We start from the raw sequence: 17,156 nt of genomic DNA on the forward strand, positions 1-17,156 counted from the left end.
ATCATATTATAGGCACTGGGGTTAATTGCCTTTATGATATTTCCTCCACTCCCCTTTGATCTCAAGATTTTCCGGACTCGCTTTATGTATTTTGTTGAAGTAGCTTCCTTAACTTGGTTGTGCAGTTCAACAATTTTTCCTGCCTTAACCACAATTGTTGCACATTTATCAATGCCAAATTGCAATTTAATGTCTCTACTAAACTCCTCAGTGCTTTTCAGCAGTGAGCTCATTCAACTTTTGTTTTTCCAAATAGTTTTAAAACATCCATGTAGAGCAGATATGTCAAACACAAGGCCTGGGGGCCAGATGCGGCCCGTGAAGTGGATTCATGTGGCCCACGAAGCCATCCTGGAAACAGTGAGGGAACGGCCCCCTCTGCCTTGGCCCTGGCCCAGGCCAGCCAGGAGCCAATATACACTTTTGTGGTGGCTCTCTATGCTGAAATGCATTCAGTCTTAGTGCCATAAGCCCCCCCCTCCCCCGCATGGCCTGAGAGGAACAGTGAGGCTCCTCCAGTGGACCATGCCTTGGCACTTGCCCCGGTCCCACCCCCTTCTGCCAGAAACCCTCGGATCTATCCCACTCCTGCCCAGGCCCCCACAGGCACCCTTGATGCTAACGACATAGAGCTGGCCACACCCACCCAGTAGCCACACCCACTCCATCCACACCCACTCAGTAGGCCGCACCCACCCTGGCCACACCCACCCAGCCTCCTGAAGGCAACCGCAATGCTAATGCAGCTCTCAATGAAATTGAGTTTGACACCCCTGATATAGAGCAAATAGGAAATTTTAACCCTTTTTTGGCTAATTCATAGCCACAATTTGTTTTGTTTAAAATATTTGTTAGTAGTGCCATCGAAAGTACAAATAACAGAGGTGATAATGAGTCACCTTGGAAGAGTCGGTGTTTGATTTCAACTTTATCAAGTTCTTCTCCACAGGCCATCAGCTTAGTTTGCCATGGAAATCTTCAGGAATTTCTGGATATTGCTGCTAATTCCAAAAATGTCTAAGCATTTCTTGATCCAGCTGCATGGAACAGAATCAAATGATTTCTTATAATCAATTCAGGCCAATGTTGAGCCCTGTGATACTTGATCCGGAACAGAATTCACTTGACATGTTTTGACCATAGTTAAATGGTTTTGGAGCAATTTTAGCCTGGCTCTTCAACAGAACACACAAGCCCCCCTCATAACAAGGTAAAGCTCCTTGGGGTTGGTGTTGCTGTTGCTGTTATTATTGTTCACAATCAGGGACTGATAAAAATTAACAGTTCAAGTCCTAACCAAGGACTAAGATCTGTTAAGCCAAAGGTGCTTTTTCACCTTTTGATAACTATGACCTGGATGACTGAGAATCTCCATAAGAGCTGTTAAGATAACATCTGAGTATATTGGCAGTTCCAAGTAAGGTGGTTTTTTTTTTTTTTTTACAAAGTCAGACTATTCAGGTCTGATAAGTTCCAAATTTCCATATATCTAGCCAGCCCTTTGGGTATTGCTCCAGGGGCTCCTATTACTATTGGAGGATGATGATGATGATAGTTGTTGTTGTTATTATTATTATTATTAGTCATCACACAGTCAGCCAGATGTTCAGACTGGATTTCGCGTTTTTGTCTACTTATCGAGTCCTTACCAAGGACCTGGGAAAGGCAGATGTGGATGTTCGATGGTATTACAGATATTGTCGCTAGGATGGAAGCACTTCCTAGTGAGGCCACCTTTTGCAATTGACTAATGGTGAATTTGTCAATGCCAATGGTGTTCAAGTGGTGCTCCAGTTGTTTTGGGATTGCACCCAAGGTGCCTATTACTACTGATACTACCCTTGCTTGCTTTTGCCACAGTCTTTCTATTTCTATCTGTAGGTCTTTGTATTTTGTTATCTTCTCCAGTTCTATCTCATCTATTCTGCTGTTTCCAGTCATTGCCACATCCACTATCCAGATTTTTTTTGTCTTTCTTATCGACAATTGTTAAGTCCGGGGTGTTATGTTGCAGGTGCTTGTCTGTTTGAATTCTGAAGTCCCAGAGCAGTTTAACTTTATCATTTTCTATGACTTTCTCTATTTTATGATTCCACCAATCCTTGCTTACAGGCAAATGATATTTCTTGCAGATCTTCCAATGCACCATTGTTGTTGCTACTTTGTCATGTCGCTGCTTGTAGTCACTCTGTGCAATCTTCTTGCAACAGCTTACCAAGTGGTCCACTGTTTCTTCAGCTTCTTTGCATAGGCGGCACTTACTGTCTGTTACTGTCTTCTGAATTTTGACTTTGTATGCATTTGTCCTTAAGGTTTGGTCTTGTGTAGCCAGAATTAGTCCCTTGGTCTCTTTCTTCAACTTTCCTGCTCTTAGCCATTGCCAGGTCTTGTTATTATCTGCTTTTCCAGCTATTTTTTTAATGTACTGGCCATGTAGTGCTTTGTCTTCCCATGTCTCTATTCTGTTCTTCATTTGGTCTTTCTTGTAAGCCAGTTTGGTCTCTCCAGTAGTCAGTAAGCCTTCCTGATATACTAATTTCAGTGCATCTTCATCATTATTCTTCAGATATTCTTCCAAAGCCATTTTTTCTTCTTCAACCATCTGATGTACTTGTAGCATTCCACGCCCACCTATTTGCCTTGGTAGATAAAGTCTGTCAATATCACTGTGTGGATGAAGGGCATGATTCACTGTTATTATTTTTCTGGTCTTCCTATTCATTTCTTTTAGTTCTGCTTGAGTCCAGTCCACTATTCCAGTTGTGTATCTAATGACTGGAATTGCCCAGGTGTTGATTGCCTTTATGGTATTTCCTCCATTAAGTTTTGACTTTAAGATCTTCTTCACTCTCTTGATGTATTCACCTCTAATCTTTTTCTTGACTTCAGTGTGCTTGATGTTGTCAGCTTGAAGGATACCCAAGTATTTGTAGTAATCTTCCTCATCCAGACTCTTAATGTTATTTTCATGGGGCATCTTGATTCCTTCAGTTTTTACTATTTTTCCTTATCTGACAGTGTGGCACATTTGTCCAAGCCAAACTCCATTGCAATATCTTGGCTATATATATGGACAGTGTTCAGCAGTGATTCTATTTCAGATGATGTTTTCCATACAGCTTCAGATCATCTATGTAAAGGAGGTGGGATAGTCTGGCAGGTGTTTTAGATGTTTGATAGCCATGTCCTGAGTTATTCAGTATTGTTGACAGAGGAAACAGTGCAATAACAAATAGTAGTGGTGATAATGAATCTCCTCAAAATATTCCTCCTTTGATATACCTCTCCCAGTCTTTCACTATTGAACTGAAACTGTGTCTTCCATTGTGTCATCGATCTTTGCACAAATTTTCTGATGTTTCTACTGACTCCTGTTATTTCTAGGCACTTGAATATCCAGTCATGTGGCAAAGAGTCAAATGCCTTTTTGTAGTCAATCCATGTCACATTCAGATCATTTTGTCTATTAGGAGTTGATCTTTTGTTCCTCTGCTATTGGGGCAGTTTCCTTTCTGCTCAGGTGGAAAGAGGTTGTTTTCAACTAGATGCTGTTGTACTGCATCAACTACCACACCAGTTAGCAATTTGAAAGTTGTTGGTAAGCAGGTAATTGGCCTGTAGTTGCCTGGTGTTGTCCCTTTTGCTGAATTTTTCATTATTAGGTAGGTTTTCCCAGTTGTTAGCCACTTTTTAATTTCTTCTCCTTGTAGTATATTGTTAAACTGCTTGACCATGAATGGGTATATAATAGTTAGATGTTTCAACCAAAACCCATGCAATTCATCTTCACCTGGTGCTGACCAATTTTTGATCTTCCTTGCTCTTTTTTCTACCATTTTTGTTGTTATTACTAGTTCTTTCATTTCAACTTCTGTTTTATTTGCATCCACCTCTTTTAACCAAGCCGCATCCTTGTGTTTCTTTGGGTTATCCCATATCTCCTTCCAGAACTGCACTGTTTCTTCCTTGTCAGGTACTAACTGATTCATTGCAGTTTCTCCATTGATGGATTGGTAGAAACATTTCTGATTGGATTGAAATTGAAGGTTCTGCCTATAATTTGTAATTTGAGCTTCGTATCTACTGATTTTCCTGGCTATAGCTGTTATTTGCTGCTTTATTATTTTCAGTACTTCCTTGATCTTCCTTGTTTCTAAGTGGTATTTCTTGATTAGGTATTCTTCAGTCTTCTTGTTCTTCAGCTTCTTTCTTTCATCTGTTCTAGCTTGCTTGCATATGATCTTAACTTGCTGATCTTATTTTCTAGTCTAACCTTCCATTTTTGTGGTGCACTGTTTGTTTGTTTTTCTTCTTTGTTGATTTTGCATCCCAGGTATTCAGTTATAACTGCAGCTGTGCTGTACATTAGTTGGTTTGTTTCTTACAGTGAATTGGTGCTTATACTTGATATTGCAGTATTTGTATCTTTTAATGCTTGTGCTAGCTGTTTCTTTGGAACAAGCTTCAATGCAGGCAGCCTTATTCTATTTTTTTTGTGCTGTTCTAGATGCTCAGTTATTCTTTGTTTCAATTCTTTTATTTCTTTAGTTAGAGGGCTTTGTTCTTCCTGAGGAAGAGGTGCCTGGTTTCCAAATGACAACAGTTGTATGTCTCTGCTGGATTCCTTCACTGACAACTCCCCCTGGTTTGCCTCTACATTCTGAATTTCTTCTGGCAAGGCTTTGATTTCTTTGCCCTGGGTAAACCTTTGCAGTTCGTCCAATTCTGTTTCTGTGAATACTTTATTTCGTATTATAAATCAGCGTTGATCTGCTAGTCTCTGTTCTGTTATTTCTGACTCTGGATGTTGTTCTTTCCAGAACTGGTGCATTCGTTTTAGATATCCTCTTCTTGTTGAACTTGATCTGTAATAACATATCATTATTTCTTTCTTTTCAATCACTGTATATTTGTGATGGGTAAACACCTTTTCTTCCAGTAGTTCTGCAGCTGCTGGCCCTGGTTGCTCAACCAACAGTCTTGAGTCCTGTAACCCATTTTTCACCAGATATCCAGGAATTCCAACATCTAGCACAGACCTTGTTAACCCGGGCAAGATCCAAGCTGGTATGGCATTCTGAAATTTATGTCTCACCACATTTTTTATGGGAGAGACACTCTTTGTCTGACTCCTCTGAATAGACCTGTCCAGTATGGTTGAACCTCTGGCATAGCTCTCATCTTCCTCAGAGTACACAAGCCCCACAACCATGTCAAGGTAGTGCCTCTATTATTATTATTATGGATGATCGCACAGTCAGCCAGGTGTTCAGACTGGATTTGGCATTTTGTCTACCTCTTGAGTCCTTACCCAGGACCTGGGATAGGCAGATGTGGATGTTTGATGGTATTACAGATACCGTCGCAGGATGGAAGCAGTTCCTAGTAAGGCAGCCTTTTGCAATTGACTAATAGCGAATTTGTCAATGCCAATGGTGTTCAAGTGGTGCTCCAGTTGTTTTGGGATTGCACCCAAGGAGCCTATCACTATTGGTATTACCCTTGCTTGCTTTTGCCACAGTCTTTCTATTTCTATTTTTAGGTCTTTGTATTTTGTTATCTTCTCCAGTTCTTTCTCGTCTATTCTGCTGTCTCCAGGCACTGCCACGTCCAGTATCCAGACTTTTTTTGTCTTTCTTATTGACAGTTGTTAAGTCCGGGGTGTTATGTTGCAGGTGCTTGTCTGTTTGAATTCTGAAGTCCCAGAGCAGTTTAACTTTATCATTTTCTATGACTTTCTCTATTTTATGATTCCACCAATCCTTGCTTACAGGCAAATGATATTTCTTGCAGATCTTCCAATGCACCATTGTTGTTGCTACTTTGTCATGCCACTGCTTGTAGTCAGTCTGTGCAATCTTCTTGCAACAGCTTACCAGGTGGTCCACTGTTTCTTCAGCTAATTTGCATAGGCGGCACTTACTGTCTATTGCTGTCTTCTCAATTTTGACTTTGTATGCATTTGTCCTTAAGGTTTGGTCTTGTGCAACCAGAATTAGTCCCTCAGTCTCTTTCTTCAATTTTCCTGCTCTTAGCCATTGCCAGGTCTTGTTATTATCTGCTTTCCCAGCTATTTTTTTAATGTATTGGCTATGTAGTGCTTTGTCTTCCCATGCCTCTATTCCAGTGGTTCTCAACCTTTCTAATGCCGCGACCCCATAATACAGTTCCCCATGTTGTGGTGACCCCCCAACCACTTATACATCACCGGGTGCCAGGGGCGTGGCCAAAGAAAAGGGGGGGAAATGGCGGACAGCCTTGTTTGGCGACCCCGTGAAATGGTCGTTCGATCCCAAATGGGGTCCCGACCCACAGGTTGAGAACCACTGCTCTATTCTGTTCTTCATTTGGTCTTTCTTGTAGGCCAGTTTGGTCTCTCCAGTAGTCAGTAAGCCTTCCTGATATACTAATTTCAGTGCATCTTCATCATTGTTCTTCAGATATTCTTCCAAAGCCATTTTTTCTTCTTCAACCATCTGATGTACTTGTAGCATTCCACGCCCACCTATTTGCCTTGGTAGATAAAGTCTGTCAATGTCACTGCGTGGATGAAGGGCATGATTCATTGTCATTATTTTTCTGGTCTTCCTATCCATTGCTTTTAGTTCTGCTTGAGTCCAGTCCACTATTCCAACTGTGTATTATTATTATTATTATTATTATGGATCATCGCACAGTCAGCCAGATGTTCAGACTGGATTTGGCATTTTGTCTACCTATCGAGTCCTTACCCAGGACCTGGGATAGGCAGATGTGGATGTTTATGGTATTACAGATATCGTCGCAGGATGGAAGCAGTTCCTAATAAGGCCGCCTTTTGCAATTGACTAATAGCGAATTTGTCAATGCCAATGGTGTTCAAGTGGTGCTCCAGTTGTTTTGGGATTGCACCCAAGGAGCCTATTACTATTGGTACTACCCTTGCTTGCTTTTGCCACAGTCTTTCTATTTCTATTTGTAGGTCTTTGTATTTTGTTATCTTCTCCAGTTCTTTCTCTTCTATTCTGCTATCTCCAGGCACTGCCACGTCCACTATCCAGACTTTTTTGTCTTTCTTATCGACAATTGTTAAGTCTGGGGTGTTATGTTGCAGGTGCTTGTCTGTTTGAATTCTGAAGTCCCAGAGCAGTTTAATTTTATCATTTTCTATGACTTTCTCTATTTTATGATCCCACCAGTTTTTGCTTACAGGCAAATGATATTTTTTGCAGATCTTCCAATGCACCATTGTTGCTACTTTGTCATGCCGCTGCTTGTAATCAGTCTGTGCAATCTTCTTGCAACAGCTTACCAAGTGGTCCACTGTTTCTTCAGCTTCTTTGCATAGGCGGCACTTACTGTCTGTTGCTGTCTTCTCAATTTTGACTTTGTATGCATTTGTCCTTAAGGCTTGGTCTTGTGCAGCCAGAATTAGTCCCTCGGTCTCTTTCTTCAATTTTCCTGCTCTTAGCCATTGCCAGGTTTTATTATTATCTGCTTTCCCAGCTATTTTTTTCATGTATTGGCCATGTAGTGCTTTGTCTTCCCATGCCTCTATTCTGTTCTTCATTTGGTCTTTCTTGTAGGCCAGTTTGGTCTCTCCAGTAGTTAGTAAGCCTTCCTGATATACTAATTTCAGTGCATCTTCATCATTGTTCTTCAGATATTCTTCCAAAGCCATTTTTTCTTCTTCAACCATCTGATGTACTTGTAGCATTCCACGCCCACCTATTTGCCTTGGTAGATAAAGTCTATCAATGTCACTGCGTGGATGAAGGGCATGATTCATTGTCATTATTTTTCTGGTCTGCCTATCCATTGCTTTTAGTTCTGCTTGAGTCCAGTCCACTATTCCAGCTGTGTACCTAATGACTGGGATTGCCCAGGTGTTGATTGCCTTTATGGTATTTCCTCCATTGAGTTTGGACTTTAAGATCTTCTTCACTCTCTTGATGTATTCACCTCTAATCTTTTTCTTGACTTCAGTGTGCTTGATGTTGTCAGCTTGAAGGATACCCAAGTATTTGTAGTACTCTTCCTCATCCAGACTCTTAATGTTATTTTCGTGGGGCATCTTGATTCCTTCAGTTTTCACTATTTTTCCTTGTTTGATAGTAAGTGTGGCACATTTGTCCAAGCCAAACTCCATTACAATATCTTGGCTATATATACGGACAGTGTTGAGCAGCGATTCTATTTCAGATGATGTTTTTCCATACAGCTTCAGATCATCCATGTAAAGGAGGTGGGATAGTCTGGCAGATGTTTTTGATGTTTGATAGCCATGTCCTGAGTTATTCAGTATTGTTGACAGAGGAAACAGTGCAATAACAAATAGTAATGGTGATAATGAATCTCCTTGAAATATTCCTCTCTTGATATTAACCTCTCCCAGCTTCTCACCATTGATCTGCAACTGTGTCTTCCATTGTGCCATCGATCTTTGCACAAATTTTCTGATGTTTCTACTGACTCCTGTTATTTCTAGGCACTTTATTATCCAATCATGTGGCAGAGAGTCAAATGCCTTTTTGTAGTCAATCCATGCCACATTCAGGTTGGTCTTCCTTCTCTTGCAGTTTTCCAAGATCATTTTGTCTATTAGGAGTTGATCTTTTGTTCCTCTGCTATTGGGGCGGTTTCCTTTCTGCTCAGGTGGAAAGAGATTGTTTTCAACTAGATGCTGTTGTACTGCATCAGCTACCACACCAGTTAGTAATTTGAAAGTTGTTGGTAAGCAGGTAATTGGCCTGTAGTTGCCTGGTGTTGCCCCTTTTGCTGGATTTTTCATTATTAGGTAGGTTTTCCCAGTTGTTAGCCACTTTTCAATTTCTCCTCCTTGTAGTATATTGTTGAACTGCTTGGCAATGAGTGGGTGTATAACAGTTAGATGTTTCAACCAAAACCCATGCAGTTCATCTTCACCTGGTGCTGACCAATTTTTGATTTTCTTTGCTCTTTTTTCTACCATTTTTGTTGTTATTACTAGTTCTTTCATTTCAACTTCTGTTTTATTTGCATCCACCTCTTTTAACCAAGCCGCATCCTTGTTGTATTTCTTTGGGTTATCCCATATCTGCTTCCAGAACTGCACTGTTTCTTCCTTGTCAGGTACTGACTGATTCCTTGCAGTTTCTCCATTGATGGATCGGTAGAAACGTTTCTGATTGGATTGAAATTGGAGGTTCTGCCTATAGTTTGCAATTCGAGCTTCATATCTACTGATTTTCCTGGCTATAGCTGTTATTTGTTGCTTTATTATTTCCAGTGCTTCCTTGATCTTCCTTGTTTCTAAGTGGTATTTCTTGATTAGGTATTCTTTGGTCTTCTTGTTCTTCAGCTTCTTTTCTTTCATCTGTTCTAGCTTGCTTGCATGTGATCTTAACTTGCTGATCTTATTTTCTAGTCTAACCTTCCATTTTTCTGGTGCACTGTTTGTTTGTTTTTCTTCTTTGTTGATTTTGCATCCCAGGTATTCTGTTATAACTGCAGCTGTGCTGTACATTAGTTGGTTTGTTTCTTGCAGTGAATTGGTGCTTATACTTGATATTGCAGTATTTGCATCTTTTAATGCTTGTGCTAGCTGTTTCTTTGGAACAAGCTTCAATGCAGGTAGCCTTATTCTGTTGTTTTTGTGCTGTTCTAGATGCTCAGTTATTCTTTGTTTCAATTCTTTTATTTCTTTAGTTAGAGGGTTTTGTTCTTCCTGAGGTAGAGGTGCCTGTTTTCCAAATGAGAACAGTTGTATATCTCTGCTAGATTCCTTCACTGCCAACTCCCCCTGGTTTGCCTCTACATTCTGAATTACTTCTGGTAACGCTTTGATTTCTTTGCCCTGGGTAAACCTTTGCAGTTCGTCCAATTCTGTTTCTGTGAATACTTTATTTCGTGTTATAAATCGGCGTTGATCTGCTAGTCTCTGTTCTGTTATTTCTGATTCTGGATGTTGTTCTTTCCAGAACTGGTGCATTTGTTTTAGATATCTTCTTCTTGTTGGACTTGATCTGTAGTAACAGATCATTATTTCTTTGTTTTCCATCACTGTGTATCTGCGACGGGTAAACACCTTTTCTTCCAGTAGTTCTGCAGCTGCTGGCCCTGGTTGCTCAGCCAACAGTCCTGAGTCCTGTAACCCATTTTTCACCAGATATCCAGGAACTCCAATATCTAGCGTGGACCTTGTTAACCCGGGCGACGTCCGAGCCGGTATGGCATTCTGCAATTTACGTCTCACCATATTTTTTATGGGAGAGACACTCTTTGTCTGACTCCTCTGATGAGACCTGTCCAGTATGGTTGAACCTCTGGCATAGCTCTCATCTTCCTCAGAGTAGACAAGCCCCACAACCACATATTATTATTATTATTATTATTAAAATTTGCCACCCACCTCATTTCAAAGTGACTCTAGGCAGCTTACAGCATAAAATATTAAAATCAACAAACATAAATATACACCCAATAAAATCACAATGCAAACAGAATTAAATCATTGATTCAAGATGGTGAAGGACGCAGCTGGATGCCCAGGGGGCAGGGAGATGTGTTGTTAGCTTTTACTTAATCCAGTTTGAAGCTCTCCCATTGGGGCCCCAAGCCATTTGGCAGAACCAGGTCCTGAGGCTCTTACAGAAGGTCAGAAGGGTGGGAGCCAATGTGACTTCAGAGGGTAAGATATTCCAAAGGGCAGGAGCTACCTTGGAGCCATCTGATTTTTTGGGGATGCTGATTGGACTGTCCGGTACATCTGAAAGGTATAAGATATGGAGCTGGAATGAAGGATTGGTAAAGTAAGATTTAGGTTAATCCTCATTTCATCAGTATCTGCTCCATAGTCTGAAGTTTGAAAATTAAAATAATAGATGTACCCATATGTTTTGTAAGAACAAAGGGAATATGAACAAGCCACAATTATAATATCTAAACATGAATGTTTAGATGAATGAAAAAATGAAATGAATGAAAAAAAGGCTAACTCTACCAGAAGTACTTCTGGAATATAGGCCCGACTGCTTGAAGAAGGTAGTGTAGATCTGAGAAGCAATACTTGAAACAGAATATTAAAGACAAAACTCCTATTAAGAAGTGGCAAATTTGCTTGACCAATAACCAGCCAAGACACAGTGAAGACCTTTTTGTTTCATTTTTTTTTTTTTGCAATAAGTGGGGAGAAGCTATCATAGCTTGGTTCCCTCCAAAGTTCATCATCTCAAATCAACATCTTTATACGTTTCCTACAACTGCCACCCATTCCTCCATTTTCTCCATTGGCTGAGGTACTATGGGGTTACATTCTCTCCTATCGCCTCCTACATGTTTCCTGAGACCCCCCCCCCAAACCTACTATATGACATATGACGTGCATTATAATTAGCAGATGCGCTTTGCTTACTACTGTGACCCACTACTTACTTCTTAGAAAAATCACCTATTTTTCAGAATATCACAATTTATATGCCCCTCTCCTGTGGCTAAGCTAGCAGTTTCCTCTTGCAGCTATTTTGCAGCTCAAATGTTTCCATTCCTCACTCTGAAGCCCCTTCTGGTGGTTATGCTATGGGTCCTTGGAATTGTAGGTACTTTCCTGTTATTCTAATTATTTACTTCTGTGATCAAACTAGCTATTTCCTCTTGCAGCTTGGTACTTTCTAAAGACCTTTCGCCCATATTTTCTATCAAATCCCCACTCCTGTTTCTTGATACTCTGAAGAGTCTTCATCCTTCTGCCTTCATTCTTCATCTGGGTCACCTGCAATTCTAATAGGAATGTTTGAAATAGGTAGGGGTTCTGGTTCATCAACCATTCAGGTCCTTTTAAACATGGCTTTTACTCCTTGTCCTGGGTTGACTATCCAACCTCTTTTAGGTCCAGTCACCACCTTTGTTCAAGTATAGTGAGTCCACATTTTCTCAGCAGATCCAGTTGCAAAGGTTCCTCCTTCCATTTACAAATCAATACCCACTGTCCCGGCTGGATCTTATGAACTGGAAATTCCAAAGGAGCTGTTTGTGCCACCAAGCGTTCCTGTCAAAGAGAAGACAGAGACCCCAGTACTTGTTCCATATACAATTCACAGGTCTGAGCTGTCCAATCTGAAGGTAATTTCCCACTTTCCTATACTCAAGTCCCTTCTATAATACCATACCCACTATGCCTCTGTCCTTCACTCATACTAGGTGATCCATTTATATACACATCCACCCCTTTCCCCAGGGGGTCCTCTGGCACATCTTCCTTGCCTTGGTTTGTAGGTACACTATGGAACTACAGTAATGTTCAACTTCTGCTTTCCTCCACCTAGATTCCTTATCAGATGCCATGTTAAGGGACAAAAATCTAACACCTTAAACTTGTTGTAAATGACATATTTAGGATTTTAAAAGGTAAAGCACACAGGCTTCCCTGACCAGCAGTGAGCCAACATTTCTGGAATGTTTTTGTCTTAGGCAGATGATATACAAATCACTCTTGAAGGTAGCACATCAAATAAGCAACAGTATAGCTGTAAAGACAAACGATTGTCTCTCCCTCCCCAGCTCCACCAAGCCTGGCAGAATAAAAATAATTTATACTAAACTTTTGCTTTCAGAGAACTATAAACAGCCCTCAAAGCATAAAACAAGAAGAAAATTTCCATAACACTTACAGAAGTGGCTTGCCAAAGCCTCCCTCCTAAGGCTGAAGAGAAAAAATGACCAGCCCAAAATCACTCAACTGGCCTTCATGGCCAAAGCAGGATTTGAACTCACAGTTCTCCAGCCTTGTAGCCTGTGGCTGTAACCATGAAACCAAATTGGTTCTCCCTTCCCCTCCTTGGCTCCAAGGAAAAGGAAAATAAATTGAGCACACATATTAAGCAGCAACTAATCACTACTTTTGCAGTAGCAAGGAGTCCCAAAGACACATACTTAAAACTTCATAGGATTGTTCCTTTGACAAGAATGCCCTCAAATGCATTACTGAAGATAAATCCAAACTAAAATGCAAAGGAAAATCACTGAAGCATCTCTCTCACATACACACAGACATGAAAACAGATCAGAGTTGGATGGGACCTTACAAAACATGCTTTACCTCATGTTCAGTGCAAACATACTGTGATCCATAAGCTCTGCTTATGTGTGTGCCTGCTTCAAGTTTCACTAGTTCAGAATCTGGAACAGATCCAGAGGTTTTGACATAGTGAACAACAGAGTTTTTAAATTATTGAGGTCTGAGTTAGATGACCTTATGGCAGAAAAATAGTTTTTAAAATAACCCTCTGGCTTTACTGCCATCAAGAAATCACTAGGAAAAAAGAGTCTGATTCTTTAAACATTTGCCAAAATATTTAAAGAAATATGTTTAGAGGGTGAGTGGGGAGAATCTAGCACTAGTTGCCTCCCTAAAAGAGAAGGAAGTTCTTACCTGGCCGAGGGGGATGTCCAACCTGGAAAACATTTTTTTGTTTAAAAAATCATGTTTGCCTAGCTATTATCTATTATAAAGATAAATTACATTTACAGTTAATCTAAAATGGAATAGTGCATCCAAATAATTTTTTATGTCCGGGCTACCAGAATTTTAGATAGTATCCAAGCCATTCCCACAGCAGATGAAAGCATATGGATTTCACTCTGTGTACAAGTTGTCCAAAGGAGGCTCCATGCACAGAGCAGTTGGTCTATCCCTATTATTTTGCCCTAGATCAGAGGTCCCCAACCTTTTGGGCACCAGGGACCAGTTCTGTGGAGAAAAGTTTTTCCGCGAACTGGAGAGTACGTAGGTTTGTGTGCTGCCTGCATCCTATGGATGGGCCTTTGTTTGTTTGTGCAGACCAGTTGCTGGCATGCTGTGGCCCGGTACTGGTCCATGGACCAGGGGTTTTGGACCTCTGCTCTAGATAAGGTTAGGTAAACTTTTGGTCACTCAGCAAGGGTTATCACAGGTAGTCCTTGACTTTTGAGTCCAAAATTTATCTTGATAAATGAGACATTTGTTAAGTGAGTTTTGCTCCATTTTATGACCTTTCTTGCCAAAGTTGTTAAATGAATCATTGCAGTTCTTAACTTAGTAACAAGGTTGTTAAGTGAATCTGATTTACCTATTGACTTTGCTTGTCAGAAACTCTCAAAAGATAATCATATGATCCTGGGAGACTGCACCCATCATAAATGCGAGTCAGTTGCCAATTGTTTAAATTTTGATCACATGACCATGGGGATGCTGCAACAGTCACAAGTGTAAAAAATAAGTCACTTTTTTCAGTGATGTAACTTTGAACAGTTACTAAATGAACTGTTGTAAGTTGAGGACTACCTGTATATTCTGGTTTGTTTCTTTGTTTTTTAAAGTTGTTTGCTTTTAAAACTATTTTTTATCTTGCACTATGAGTTCATGTGTTTTCTTTTTTAAAAAAAAGCAATAAAAAGTACACTAATTTTTGACAATCAGCATTATTAGAAGCTTAGAGAGATCACATAAGGCCTGAGCCTTATGAGTCTTTCACCAGTTTCAGGGGTGCAAAATACTATATTGGGGAAAAATAGGGGAAGAATCAAAATCTCAAGCATATACTAGATAGATTTGACAGACCTTGGATGGGATAGAATGATTATGGAAGTGGAATATAGTTTTGTAGAGTTTCATCTAGCCATTAAATTATTTTGTAGGAGACTTTGCCAAAGCCTTAATAATCTTATCGAACCTCTTTGAAAATATCCTCATGCAAGTTTCTTTTTAAAGAAATAGTGCTGATGATTCATTTACTGAGTTGCCTTTTTTTTTTTTTGGATTCTTTGCTCAGGTTCCCTCCTCCATTGTTTCTTGAACCCTCAGGATAAAGTTGGTAGAATTTTTAAAACAAATAATAGCTAATCTGTTGCTATTGTTTGAATAACTGGCACCTTAATTAGCTGCCATCCTTTGGATTAATTGTTAGTGAATAAATTCTAAATGCTATAGAATTGTATTGCTTTATCAGGATATATGAAATTGTATTCCTCATAATCACATTGATTTTTACAAAAATAACCTGTCTGAAATTGCTTATATTATGAGATCTTTCTAACTGGGAGAGAAGAATAGAGCCTGCTTATTTTTTGTATTTCATTGTTATTTAGGTCAATTAAAATTAATGTGTGTAATACAAAGTAATACAAAGCCGTACCATATTCTTCAGACTATTCTGTAAGTCAACAGAAACTGATGAAGTGTCTGAAGGACATTGGGGGTTAAGAGTGGGAGAATTCAATACCAAATTTTTCTTTTGCATGCAGGCCATCTCCAACACAGGTTATCTTCTATATATGGTTATGTATCACTATTTTTGAAATGAAAACAGTTTCAAATAGTTTATATAGAAATGAGCTGTTTCTCAAATGTATTTGAAGAATTGCTTCTTGAATTTTATATCAACTCAGGAAAGTTGATGTTTTTTACATGGTTACATTAATTTGCTACACATATTAACCTGATACTAAGCAGAAGTTGCCCAAGAATTATGTTTCTACAGTGAAGATACATAATTTTTGTGCAAGTCTCTTAATTTTTTGCTAGAAATATGTCACTGATTTTAGGAGGGAATATTTATAGATGTTGGATTGCAGTTTAGAAGTAAATCATGCCTTTCTTTTTAAGAACTCCAAATTAAACATTAACTCTGATTTGGGATACAAGATAATTAGAAGACATTATGATATAGTTCTCATTAAATTATTTTGAGTATGCAATATTCATATTTTAAAACTATTTTCCCTTCCTTTGGAGCCATTTTGCACATATATCTTTTTAGATGATGCTACAAAGTTGTTTACAAACACATCATTCATGCATATTTTAGCAGAGAATTAGATTTGTTTTCCATGGAGAAAAATTGGGAGTAACTTTGCATAATGTGCAATATGAACATGGCTCAGCCAATTAAGGCTGAGTTTTAAAAACTTGGCTCAAATGTGAAACACAATGGGGAAGATGTAATAAGCCTACTACTGAGATTTGTTGGCTGCTGATTAAGGTTGGACTAAAAACTAAGTTTAAAGCAAATCATGTGTGAACCTAGACATTTTTACTATTAAACAGAATTTAACAGAGTAATAAAATGGGAAAGACATGTAATAAATGCAGGGATAGCTTTCATTTTGACCTCTGTCAGTAGGCAACTAGTATAGAAGTCCTGGGTTATGTAACCTATTATTATTAGAAAAGAATAGCAGATGATGCTGGAAAGCCAAGTGATAGCTCCTGGGCTACTTTGGACTGACATTGCTTCTAATAAAGGTATAGTATAGAAAAGATTGTGTTAGATTGCATTTGGGGTACAGATTTTAGCCCTTTCTTAAATGAATAACAAGCTTGGAATTTAAGCAAATAACCATATCAGGTCGCCCAAATAACTAGGAGTTTTCAGGTTATAGGTCTGGCTATTGGGGGAAAGCTTTTATGTGCTACCTCAAGAGCCTTGATACCCACCTGAACTGAATTATTTTAACCAGAATTTTTAAATTTATGGATGATTACATAGTAAATACATTACTTTAATCTTATTTGGCATAAGCTTAAGAATGGTTATAATGGAGGGTATGTACAGACATGTGTAGGTGTATATTGTAAAATTATCATTCTATAAACCATTAGTGCTTTTGAATATTTGAATATCTTAGGTAAGGAGAAGAATTAGTCCTGAAGCAGGACTAATTCCATATGTTGTTCGATATGTTGCATTTTTTTTTATCAGCATCCAATTCTAAGCCAATTTTAAACTAAGGCTATATTTGCAATAAAATAACTTTATGGTGCACTATAGCTATTAGTTGCTTTGTCATGTACTATAGCTTTTTGTATCTATAGTCAATTTTCTTGGGTTAGATGGCGTTATATGATATAAAGTTGTTGTCACCTCTTAGTGACCACATAGATTTTTTCCACGATTATCCACCTGATCTTTCTGATGTTCCTCTTCTTCTCTTTTCTTCTATCATTTCCACTATTAGAACCATCTCTATGGAGCTAGGTCTTCACATAATGTATCCGAAGTAGGAGAATATGAGCTTAGTCATTTGTATCTTGAGAACTCTGCATTGAATAGATGATACTAGGTTTCAAATAAGCACAATTTAGATTTCTTTTAACATCCAGTAAATGGTTTAGGATGCTTTTACATGGAAAGAACAAAGTGTTTGCTTTAGATATTTATAGC

The 17,156-nt window shown here is 39.0% G+C and overlaps 1 protein-coding gene across 5 annotated transcripts in view; it reads left to right on the forward strand.

Moving 5' to 3' along the window:
- The window catches only part of PALLD (palladin, cytoskeletal associated protein), a 524,810-nt gene that overhangs the window by 212,839 nt on the left and 294,815 nt on the right, over positions 1–17,156 (forward strand). The gene's annotated exons all lie outside the window — the stretch shown is intronic.

This window comes from Crotalus tigris, unplaced genomic scaffold (assembly GCF_016545835.1).
Source record: "Crotalus tigris isolate CLP2741 ecotype Arizona unplaced genomic scaffold, ASM1654583v1 scf7180000024341.3516292, whole genome shotgun sequence".
Taxonomy (NCBI): domain Eukaryota; kingdom Metazoa; phylum Chordata; class Lepidosauria; order Squamata; family Viperidae; genus Crotalus; species Crotalus tigris.